Genomic DNA, 12500 nt, shown 5'->3' with positions numbered 1-12500 from the left:
CAATAACGAGTTTTTGATAGAGTTACAAACGAAGGCTAGCGCTGATTTGTTGATTGAGGAGGGTTTCGATATGGATGAGGTGCATGTTTGCTGTCATCCTCCTCACGGATTTTACACTAACGTTAGTATCTTGGGTCTCCGTTCCTACCTCGATGATGTGGATGTCAAGGACTGTCTTTCTCAATTTGGGGAAGTCAAAGGCGAAGTTATCAGATTGAAGTACAAGGCAGACCATGACCTGGCTGGAATCGAAAATGGTAATCGTTTAGTGAAAATGGTTCTTGGAGCTAGATCTATTCCGTATTCAATGAGGATTGAAGGCGAGTGGTGTAGGGCTATGCCCAATAAGCAACAGCCCGTTTGTAATGAATGCCATGAGGAAAGCCATACAAGAAAGAACTGCCCGCAAATTGAATATAGGATTTGCAAACAAAAGGGGCACATGTCCTGTATTAGCGATAAAAAGAAAGAGCAGCATGGCGATGATTTAAACCCTGTCACTGACGACTCCGGAGTTGCTGTCGATAACTCAGCGATAGTTCAGGAACCAGAACCAGAAGGAAAACCCCCGACCGAACCTGTTATTACTGAAATGGATGACGATATAATGGTTTGCGATGATACGGCACAAGGTAAGAAACGACAACATTCGTCGACGGATTCTGACTCTGAGTGGAAAGTAGTTAGTCGTCGGCAAAGGTTACGCCCAGTTCCAAACATAGAAAATGCTCGAAATCACGATAAGAAAACGGAGAACATTCAATCAGAGAAACCCACTAGTAAAGATCCGCCCTCTGGCGCAGGTACGTCGTGATATTTTTCTATATATTACGGGATCACCCATGGCTAATTTATGTTCCTTTTTCACTTTCTGGTTTGTCTTCATGACTATTTTGGCCAGTGTTAATGGACAAGGTTTGCGTCTTCCTGATAGGCGCAAGATGGCTTTTCAGTGATTCAATCGAAGAAGATTTGATATTATTTGCGTTCAAGAAACACACTGGTCTGTTGATTTGGAGATGGAAATTAAACGAGAATGGGGCGGTGACATATATTTTGCCCATGGGACGGCCCATAGTAGAGGTGTTGCTATCTTGGTCCATTCACGCTTGGATCACACTTTGAGACGACTGAAATGTGATAATGAAGGTCGGGTCGTCAACGTTCTTTTGGATCTTGAAGAATCTACAATTAACATAATTTGTATCTACGGATCTAGAACTGACATTGAACGGCGGCATTTTTTCAATGGTTTTGATCGCTTTCTTTCTGATGATTATGTTAACATCGTGACTGAGGACTTGAATTGTATTATGGATACGAAAATGGATAAACTCGGGGGAAACCCGAATGCGAGACATTTCGCTGTGTTTGCGTTGAATGACGTTTCTACGCGTTATGATCTTATTGATATTTGGAGGTTGCGTCATAGACATGAACATAATTTTTCTTGGGCTGGAAAAGACCCCACTGATACTAGTTTAATAATACGAACACGCATTGATTTTTTCTTGACGAGCAGAAATTTTGACCGCTTCGTAACTTCAGTTGATATCCTACCTTATTCTCATTCCGATCATGACTGCATTTGTTTAACTTTTGATTTCGAACACTTGGCGCGTGGCCCTGGTTATTGGCATTTTCATAACGAGCTTTTGAAAGACGAGGTTTTCGAAGCTGAAATCGAGGGATTTTGGAGGGATTGGAAGGCTCGTTTTAAAGATTTCTCAAACCCCCTAAAGTGGGGAGATAGGGCGAAGCAGCATTTTAAAATAATTGCCATCAGACGGGCGAAAATTCGGAGAAAATCGCAGTGGCATGAGCGCAATCAACTTGAAACCGAACTAGAGAAACTGCAACGAAAAGCAAAAAATGGTTCCAATCGTGATATAGAGCACTATCTTTTGGCGAAAGAAAAACTCAAACAGCTAGACTTGAGGGATTTGGAGGCAAATAAGATTCGAGCGAAAGCGCAGTTTTCAGAAGAAGGCGAAAGGAGCATGCGTTATTTCTTTTCATTAGAGAAGAAACGGAAGGCAGAGCAAACTATTCGTATTTTGACCAAGGAGAATATGGATACTGTTAAGGACATGAAAGGTCTTCTCTCCGAGACCCACGCATTTTATAAGGAGCTGTTTTCAGCTGAACCGTGTGACGAGCCGCTCAGAATGCCTTTTTAAGTGCACCATTTCCGAAGCTGTCAGAGTGCGACAGAGAACATTGTGACAGAGACCTAACTGAGGAAGAGTTATGCAAAGCGGTTTTGTCAATGGAAAATGATAAGTCACCAGGGATAGACGGTCTGACAAATAATTTCTATAAACACTTTTGGCCAATTTTAGGAGAAAAACTGACCCAGGTTTATAATTATGCATTTCGCAGTGGCCGGTTATCAGTGTCGCAGAGGCGAGGTGTCATTACGTTTTTATTTAAAAAAGGTGATAGGACTTTGTTGAAGAACTGGCGACCCATCTCGTTATTGACCACTGATTACAAGGTTCTAACAAAAGCACTTGCGAATAGATTGCAACACGTTTTCTCTGCTATGTCACTGCGTTCCGCCGCAGAGAAAACGTTTAAGTTCTAATCAGCAGAAAGGCAACAACTCGTTGAAATAGGAAGGACACGACTAGTTGTGTTTATTGGGGACGAGAAAAAGCTAACATACAAGAAATAAAGTAGTGGCGGAGAAAAAACGAATTACATCACTGTAAACTACGAGACTAAACGTAAACAGCATACTAGAAAAATTAAGCTCGGCAAGGTGCGAGCGGTAAAACTGGCTGTGTCGAGTGACTAACACGAGAGGCGACAAGGCTTAAATACCGAGATGTGGCGTAAAATCCTTAGAGGATCAAACTGCGGCCATAAATGCAAATTCCGAACATAAACACATTTCTCTGCTATGTCACTGCGTTCCGCCGCAGAGAAAACGTTTAAGTTCTAATCAGCAGAAAGGCAACAACACGTTTAAATAGGAAGGACACGACCAGTTGTGTCGAGAAAAACAAAGAACGAGAGCGAGCGCGCGTAACTCAGAGACCTATGCGCGAAGTAGCAAGAAGCTGTCGTCGGAGATTTTCACGGCAATATAATTCCTTGGCAGAGTCAGATTTCCACCTGCCGTGGTTTTTAATGACATGATCGGGAACTCCGCTTATAAGCGCATCCGAAGCGCCCCCTATCCTAAGCGAGTGCAAACCTATACCCGACGTATCAACACCGATGGCCCGAAAACTAAGCCAAAACGACTTCCCTCGCCCTGGTGTAAGACAAACTCGTACCGGAACGAAGGGAGTAACCCTTGGAAGAGGAAAAACTAAGGTTTTAAGGTTCAGTACTAGCGATAACTAAAGTACACCCTTTTTTTTGGAAACGTAGAGCTCAATATGATCTTGAAAGAAAGAAATGTCAGACCACCTAAGACGACTTAACTCGTCAAAGCGCAAAAAACCAGCAAAAGCAAGCAAACAAAAACAAACGTCTCTGATATCCCCGAGGGATGCTAAGGGCGTAGCAAATCTATTAACAAACGCGACTAAATTAAATGCTCAGGCAAAATGGGTACCCTATTCAACTTAGACGGTTTCGAAGCAACGCGCTTGCAACCTTCTAGAATAGCCAGAAGAAAAGCTGATTTACAAGGATTCGAGACCCCGCAAGCATTATGAAAAAAAGCTTATACTGTAGAACGCCTGCTGAATGGAGAAATATGAAGACCCTGATTGAACTAACGAAATTAAATACAAGGCTACGTGTTCCTCTTGAGCCGGGAAGTAAATAACCTCTGGGAAACCACTAGCCCAAGATTTCCAACGTTTGAAACAACCGTGGTAGGTCTTGAACGTGCTAGGAACCTTGCTATGGTCAAGAACCGCTGGAATGTGCGTACGCAGGCTCTCCAAAGCCGGATGGTGAACGCGTGATACCCTGGAACTTGTAAACAAATAAAGGAAAAAATAAGGCACAAGAGAAATGAAGAAAAAATGGTAGACGTGGAATACCGATTGCAATTTATTAAGCGTGGACAGCCAATAACGCGTACATCCTAAGTATAGGCAATAACAACAATATACGGAGAAAACAAAAAACCCCTTAAATCCGTACAACGTTGCCAACAAAGGCCATACGTTTACAAAAGATAAGCAAACACGCTCTAGAGCGACCGTCAATAAGGCACTAGCCTGTAAAAAACTATGAAAAAACGAACTGGAATAAACCGAAAAAGGACACGCGCTATAAAGCGCTAAATATCGTACGTGAACCGCTATAAAGCGACAAGGGACACACACGAACCGCTATAAAGCGCTACACAGCGTAGGTGAACCGCTATAAAGCAACGAGAGTCGTCCGTGAACCGCTAAAAGCGCTACATGGAATAGCGCGAAAAGCTCTGCAATAAAGTACCAATGCTTGAATAACGGCTCTAAACACGCGAGCTGGCGTCCAAATAAATAACAAGTACAGGAGCGCGAAAACCGCAAGCGCTAAAAATAGTAGGGAACCCCAAGTGGGAATCGTCAAAAATACCTGACGGGTCAGAAAATTCTATGATTAGGGAAACTGAATCCCGAGGGTGACCTAGAGGAAAGAGGTAAGGCCAAAAACTAGCAGAAGGCCATTTGGGGGCGATAAGCGTACCGCGCGCACGAAATGTTTCCAAATGCGCTAACGTACGCGCGACAAGAAAGACTGGAGGAACCAAATAGTTGTTAACGCCGCCCCAACTGGCACTAAAAGCGTCCACGCCTTCGCTACCGGGACACCAGAACTTAGAGTAAAAACGCTCGCACTTAGCGGAAAGAGAGGATGCGAAACGATCGACGTCAAAAGGACCAAAAATACTGCTAACATGTTGGAAGAAAATAGTGGAAACAGCCCGCTCATCATAATCAACAACGCGGCTAACCGAATCCGCGTAAGAGTTGAGTGAGCGTGGGATCCACTCAACTTCAAGTGAAATATCATGTGCGGCACAATAGGCGAAAATTTCGAGAGTTACGAGAGCTAAAGCATACAAACGAAGGCTGTTGCTGCCCTTGGCGGAAATAGACGCCGCGTTCTTACTATCCTCAAAGACCTTGACCACTTTGCCCGTAAGGGAAGCCCGAAACGATTTCAGACCGTAAAGAATGGCTAACAATTCCCTGGCGTTACTATCTAAACCGGACTCCAAAGAGGAAAACGCTTGAAAGAAAAGATCGAACTCCTCGCTATCAACGCGGAAGGCACACCCACCGCAGGCGAAACTGCTGGCGTCGGAAAACACGAGAGTCACGGGAAGCGAATATCTGGTGAGGGACCTCCCATTGAGTCTGGCACAGTTAGAAAGCCAGAAATCAATTTCCTGAAGGCATTCGGAGAAAAACTGATAGGACCTAAAATCCAAAGGACAATCCCACCCGCTGTGAAGTTTGACGAATGACTGGAGGAATCTGGACATAAGGAGTGCAATGTTGCCAAAACCTGGGGTGAGGGAAATAATTTGCCCTGTAACAGAGGCAACCGCGCGTGGGGTAACGGAGCGAGACCCAGATTTTAGTGATAGGAGTGCCCTAAGCAACTTGACAATGCGGCGGTGAGGAATAAATATGCGGCCACGCGAAAGATCCCAGACAATGCCCAACCATTCTAAAACCTGGGTAGGAACCCAAATAGATTCCTCCTCATAGGCGACCACGCCCGCATTGGCCAAATCGGATCTAACAGCCGAAGCAGTACTCTGAGCTACCGAAAAATCATGGAGGCATCCGGCGCCGTCGTCTAAATACAAGACCAAGGGTATGCCCCAGGAGCGCCAATGCTTAACTAACGGCCTAAAAACCTTTGTGAACACGTAAGGCGTTGACGAGAGACCGAACGGGAGCACGGCGAAAACAAAAAACCTGGGCTCTACAGAGCTACCGAGGAGCCACTGAAAGTCTAAAAATGTTTGAGATTCCTCATGAATGCTTACGTGGTGATACCCAGACTTCATATCGAATTTAAACATATAACCTGGCGAGTGTACGTAATTAAGAAAAGTCCTACTATCCTCCATTTTAAACTTAACTTTGGGAATAAACTTATTGACGTGACGGAGGTCGAGAATAAGCCGGCACTTTCCCACAGAGCTAACGGATACCGTTAAAGGATTGACAACCTTGGGAGGCGTAAAAACTTCAATAACAGAACCCGCAAGAAGCAGATCAGAAATAGCACTGTCAACAAAACTGGCGTGATCTAAGGCAGACCTATTGCTACAGAAAAACGCTCTAGGAGGCCATGAAATAAAAGGAATGCTATACCCGAAACGGATGATATAAAGAACCCAAGGGGAGGAACCGATGCTAACCCAAAAATCAACCTTGCTCCTGAGCCTATCCTTATAAACTATGGGCGCTGACCCCTGCTTATACTCAAAACCACGAGACGACAAACATTGTTCGTATTCAGAGTCGAAACAGTACTTATCTTGTGAGAGTAAGTCAGCAAATTCCTCCTCCACACGGGCGTTGACATCACCCGCCTTCGAGCCAGAATGCGAAGCTGAATAGTGAACGCGTAGAGCGCCGGAAGCCTCCTGCTGTAAAGACGCCATAAACGAATTTTCAGGAACGGTTAGCGGCGCCTGTGGAACTAGCTGGCAGCTCGCTAGATGAGCATCCGACGTGAAACCTTGCGAAACGGACCGGGCACTCCTTCCACCAGTGGCCTGAAGAACCGCAGTATCGACAAGGCCCTCGGGTGAATTCACGGTTACTGGTGAAACTGTGTTGGTTTGTCTAGGAGGAAGCGAACGGCTGTGAAAATTGCCAAGAACGCTGGCTCCCGTTGAACTGCCTGGAGTAAGGGGAGAAGAAAGGTTGAGCTTGACGATTTCGGACCGCAAATCCCTCAACATTACGCTTCGTTCTTTGTCGAACTTGATCTCTCAGAGCCTGCCTCTCTGCAGCGCGAATTCTCTCGTCGTCGTCCTCGCTCAACGAGTCGGAATTAGATTCGTAGTGTTTAACGGTCAACCAACCGGCCTTGGACGAATCCGCGATCCGTATCTTGCGGTTACGTTCCTGTAATAGTTCTACGGTTTCGTTAAGAATTGAAAACGACTCAGACTCGGGAGGTAGATCGGCCAGATGATCCTTAAGTGAAACCAGCTTGGCTAACACTTGACCGTTAAATTTGAAATTACGTTCGTTGCCGGTTTGATTAAACTTGATCTCCGACTGTTCCTTCAAAGAATTAGAAGCAGAAAGGGCGGCTGAGGCAACCTCTTGCGATTTCTGTACCTCGGACGAAATAACTGATTTGTGAAGGGCGAGCTGACTAACAACGAAATCTTTGAAACTATCAAGATCTTGCTTTGTAACAAGCTCGTCTCCCATACTACAAAATTAAGCTCTGCAAGGTGCGAGCGGTAAAACTGGCTGTGTCGAGTGACTAACGCGAGAGGCGACAAAGCTTAAATACCGAGATGTGGCGTAAAATCCCTCGAGGATCAAACCGCGGCCATAAATGCAAATTCCGAACATAAACACATCTCCCCACCATTATCCATTCCGATCAGACGGCTTCTATTAAGGGAAGGACAATAAATGACAACACGCGGCTTCTCCATGATGTGCTCGCATACGCTAATGAGACTAATACACCTCTGACTTTTATAAGAGTGGATCAGTTAAAAGCTTTTGACAGGGTATTTCATGGTTTTTTGTTTAAGACTCTGGATCGGTTTGGCTTTGGACCTAATTTTATTCATTGGATAAAGGTTCTGTACAACTCTGTTTCTAGCACGGTAAAAGTGAATGGTTGGTTCACGTCTTTCATTCCACTTGAAAGGGGTTTGAGACAAGGATACCCGCTCTCTATGCCTCTTTATGTTATCGCTGCTGAAACCATGGCGATTAATATTCGAAGTAACGCAGGGATTCACGGCATTCTCACCCCGGATTTACAACAGGAATTGAAATTATCGCAGTTTGCAGATGACACTACCCTTTTACTCGTCGATGAAAGTTCCATTCGTGAAACTTTCCGTACCTTTGATCTTTATGAGAAAGCTTCTGGCGCAAAAATTAACAAGAGTAAATGCAAGGGCCTGTGGAGTGGGGCTTTTGCGCACAGAACTGACCAGCCCCACGGCTTCGAATGGTTTAAAAAGTACATTCCTGAGAAAATCCTTGGGCAGTACTTCGGGAATGTGGACTGTACGCAGCTTAACTGGAATCATAAGGTTTAGAAGATTAAAAACATAGTTACATCATGACAGCACAGGGATTTAAGCTACAAGGGCAGAGCTTTGTTAATAAATGCTCTGATGACGTCTACTCTATGGTATAATGTCACTTCTTTACCAGTGCCCTCTTGGGTGGTTACACAAGTGGAAGAACTTATCTATGGTTTCTTTTGGAATAATAAACATCCTCTTGTGTGCAGAGACATTCTTACATTGCCTGTTAAGGAGGGGGGCTTTAACATCCTCCGTTTGGAATCCAGAATACAAGTATTCCGTTTGAATACTTTGAAGAGGCTGTTGTCTGGAGAGGATGCTCATTGGAAAAGTTTCGCTGCATATTTCTTTCGTGTTTCCAATATGAAGCTCGCCAAGTTAACCCTTGCGTTGGAGTACTCCCTTCAACGTATCAATCGCGATCTCCCTGCTTTCCACAAAGAGTTGCTATCCGCTTGGTTCAAACATAGTCCGTGCCGTGTTCGCACCCACGTTCCAGTCTCTAGAAGAGATATATTAGAGGAACCACTATTTCTTAACAAGCAGATCACTGTTGATGAAGTACCTCTGTTCTACGCTGATTGGATTGCTGTGGGTCTGACGAGGGTGAAGGACATCTGTTATGAGGCAGTCCCGGGCTTCTTACCTATCCTAGCAATGAAATTTTGACGGAACAACGTGGTCGCACTTTATCCCGAACCAGACGTGAATATAGACTGCTCGTTGAGGCTTTTCCCCGTCAGTGGATTCAGCAGGTGTGTTCCGAATCAGCACGTCCTCCCTCGCTTCAACCCCGTTTTAATATTCAAGCTTCTAGTCCGAATCAAGACTCGCTGGATATCCAGTCCTGTAAAACGCGTCATTTTTACGGTCAGATAAGTATTATGCACAAGCCAGTTATACCAGCTGTAGCCTCTTGGAAGGAGACCCTTCAACCGGAGCCAGCTTTTAATTCGAAGCACTGGGGAGTTTTGTATTCTCCCTTAGTTTCTAACAAATAAGTAGACATTGACTGGCGTATTACCCATCACGTTTTACCGACTGCATTGTCGTTGCATAGAATGGCGGTTTATGATTTACCTTTTTGTCACAGATGTGGCCTTTTGGACACACTTGATCATGCACTCGTTACAGTTAAGAATTTTTGGTCTTACGTGCAAACCTTCATAGACAAACTCACACAAAACAATTTACTGCTCTCAGCTGCTGTTAAGCTATTAGGAAAAATTCACAAGCCGAGTGATCCCTTCAACAAGAGGTCAATGGATTTAGTAAACTGGACACTTACAATAGCCCGTTATGCTATATTCCTATCAGCTGTATATCACAGAAAAGACAACCAAACTATGCCCCCAGAAGCTATTTTCACGGCATCAATTAAGTCGCATTTGCGTTTTCAATTTAGGTTACATTTACTTCGTCGTTCCCATAATAATTTTCAAGATCTTTGGTGTATTCGTGAAGCCTTTGCAAAGGTGTAAATAATAACATAGTTTTCACCATCTAAAAGTTTAATTTAGTACAAAACAAAGATCCAAAGTAGATATATAACTGACTGATACATTGTATCACCCTTTTTAAATGTAAATAAAAAGCTCTTCTGAGCCTTTTTAGAGAAGAAAAAAAAACATATGGCTCAGGCAGCGATTAATCTCTCCCTCTTTGGATCGAAAGCAGAACGGGAGACCCCAAAGAAAGTTTTTGCAATTTTTTCTTCTCAATACGTATTTTACGAATGAGCATGCGTTCTATACTAATGTCCTCATCACATGAACAAAAGCAAGGAAAAAATTCACAACTATAGACTATCCTTCGTTTTTATTACACTAATAGAGGAGCTACCGTAGTCAAGGGGTAAATCACAAATGGCTCAGGTACCGATTAATTTCTCCCTCTTTGGATCGAAAGTAGCACGGGGGACACCAAATAGCGTTTTTGCAATTTTTTTTTTCTCAAAACGTATTTTACGAATGCGCATGCGTTCTGTAAAATTCGTTTCTAAACATTTTTTGAGTAAAAAAAATAATTAAAAAAAAAGCAAAAACTCGGTCTGGGGTCCCCCGTGCTACTTTCGATCCAAAGAGGGAGAGATTAATCGGTCCCTGAGCCATGCGTGACTAATCCCTTGACTACGGTAGCTCCTCTATTCATGTAATAAAAACTAGGGATAGTCTACAGTTCTAAATTTTTTTCCTTGTTCTTGTTCATGTGGTAACTATAAGCAGAGTTAGTACAGAACGCATGCGCATTCGTAAAATACGTATTAACCCTTTGGCTACTAGAGATTTGGCCGAAAAACACGTTTTGAAGCTAGTTGAAGGGTTTTTTGGTCACTGTCGTGCTGTTTAAGAGCTAAACCTACCCTACAAACCCGTTTCCAGGTTATACACTCCGCGGGCCTTTTCAGCCAGGTTTTTTGGTCACTGTCGTGCTGTTTAAGAGCTAAACCTAGCCTACAAACCCGTTTCCAGGTTATACACTCCACGGCCTTTTCAGCCAGGTGCAAAATAAGCGCTTGCAAAGTTCGGCATGCGTAGAAAGCAAAATTTCGACATAGTTTTTGGGTTTAAAAGTAACACAACACTTTGGACTTTCACTTTTCGCTTTCTCTCCTTCCCTCTCTTTTCGCTTTCCTTGCCTCATTTGTTTTTCAACTTGCTGGGCATTTGGTAGGTTTTATTTTGGTAGGAAGAGTTTCTGAGAAACCTTTCATCATCTTAGAATTAGGTGCTCAGAAAGGTAGGTGGGTAATGGAGCAAGCTTTTCATGGAGACTTCAGGTCAGTGTTACATGGTTTCTTTTGGCCGTTTCTCCAGTTTCCTTGACTGGTAACCACACTACTAATTACACCAAGGTACGTACAGAACGCATGCGCATTTCTAAGATATATATAAGCACATGATCCTTCAATTTGTAAATGACCGTTGAACGGTCTATAATCGCCGTTGCTGTTTTTTACCGTTAGATTTTACAGTAAAATTCGTTTGTAAACATTTTTTGAGTGGAAAAAAAATAATTAAAAAAAAAGCAAAAACTCGGTCTGGGGTCCCCCGTGCTACTTTCGATCCAAAGAGGGAGAGATTAATCGGTCCCTGAGCCATGCGTGATTAACCCCTTGACTACGGTAGCTCCTCTATTCATGTAATAAAAACTAGGGATAGTCTACAGTTCTGAATTTTTTTCCTTGTTCTTGTTCATGTGGTAATTATAAGCAGAGTTAGTACAGAACGTATGCGCATTCGTAAAATACGTATTAACCCTTTGGCTACTAGAGATTTGGCCGAAAAACACGTTTTGAAGCTAGTTGAGGGGTTTTTTGGTCACTGTCGTGCTGTTTAAGAGCTAAACCTACCCTACAAACCCGTTTCCAGGTTATTCACTCCGCGAGCCTTTTCAGCCAGGTGCAAAATAAGCGCTTGCAAAGTTCGGCATGCGTAGAAAGCAAAATTTTGACATAGTTTTTGGGATTAAAGGAAACACAACACTTTCGACTTTCACTTTTCGCTTTCTCTGCTTCCCTCTCTTTTCGCTTTCACACCAAAGTACGTACAGAACGCATGCGCATTTTTAAGATATATATAAGCACATGATCCTTCAATTTGTAAATGACCGTTGAACGGTCTATAATCGCCGTTGCTGTTTTTTACCGTTAGATTTTTCAGTAAAATTCGTTTCTAAACAATTTTTGAGTGGAGAAAAAATAATTAAAAGAAAAGCAAAAACTCGGTCTGGGGTCCCCCGTGCTACTTTCGATCCAAAGAGGGAGAGATTAATCGGTCCCTGAGCCATGCGTGATTAACCCCTTGACTACGGTAGCTCCTCTATTCATGTAATAAAAACTAGGGATAGTCTACAGTTCTGAATTTTTTTCCTTGTTCTTGTTCATGTGGTAAGCAGAGTTAGTAGAGAACGCATGCGCATTCGTAAAATACGTATTAACCCTTTGGCTACTAGAGGTTTGGCCGAAAAACACGTTTTGAAGCTAGTTCAGGGGTTTTTTGGTCACTGTCGTGCTGTTTAAGAGCTTAACCGACCCTATACAAACCCGTTTCCAGGTTATACACTCCGCGGCCTTTTCAGCCAGGTTTTTTGGTCCACTGTCGTGCTGTTTAAGGGCTAAACCTAGCCTACAAACCCATTTCCAGGTTATACACTCCACGGCCTTTTCAGCCAGGTGCAAAATAAGCGCTTGCAAATTAGTTCGGCATGCGTAGAAAGCAAAATTTCGACATAGTTTTTGGGTTTAAAAGTAACACAAAACTTTGGACTTTCACTTTTCGCTTTCTCTCCT

The sequence above is a fragment of the Montipora foliosa genome, chromosome 3 (assembly GCF_036669935.1).
Source record: "Montipora foliosa isolate CH-2021 chromosome 3, ASM3666993v2, whole genome shotgun sequence".
Lineage (NCBI taxonomy): Eukaryota > Metazoa > Cnidaria > Anthozoa > Scleractinia > Acroporidae > Montipora > Montipora foliosa.
Note: the sequence above shows the minus strand (reverse complement) of the source record.